Below are 633 nucleotides of genomic sequence, written 5' to 3'. Positions count from 1 at the left end.
AGAAAATTTAATATAAATTCCAGATAAATGATATCCTAGAAAGAAAGAAATAAGAAAAGAAAATGCATCTATAAACAAAAATGACTAATGGTAAATGCTATGCTATACGGAATGGTACCAAACATGGTTACTAGGGCGTAATTTTTATAAATTTTAATTGTTTTTGATAAAATTAGTAACAAATAACGTTACGCTAATTGCAACTGTTTGCCAATGTCAGCTTCTTGTAAATGTCTTATATAGTGTTACATGTAACATACAAAATTCATATATTACAAGAATGCTATTATTCCTCAACAACAATCAAATGAGCAAAATGTTGAAACAAAAGTAATGAACATGAAGTACTAAAATTTAAAATTATCACGTTGAAAAATCACTGGTAAGATCATCATCAGAATCTTTTTCACTAGAGTGTTTTTGTATGGTTGAAGCAGATGATGGTTTCCAAGTTTAACATTTATCGCTGTAAGAACTCAATTTTGTAGTTTAGTTTTCATTAAATTTAATTGCAAAAAATACGTTCAACTGCTGCATTTGAATGAGGAAGCAGTAAAAACATCTATTTACTGTCAAAGTAAAGTAAAAAAATATAGAAATATAGAATAAAAATGAATGTTTTGAAAAGAAAGG

The sequence above is a fragment of the Centruroides sculpturatus genome, unplaced genomic scaffold (assembly GCF_000671375.1).
Source record: "Centruroides sculpturatus isolate CEXI.00-Female unplaced genomic scaffold, Cexi_2.0 scaffold155, whole genome shotgun sequence".
NCBI classification, from domain to species: domain Eukaryota; kingdom Metazoa; phylum Arthropoda; class Arachnida; order Scorpiones; family Buthidae; genus Centruroides; species Centruroides sculpturatus.
The sequence above is the reverse complement of the archived record's forward strand: the minus strand, read 5'-3'. Positions refer to the sequence as shown.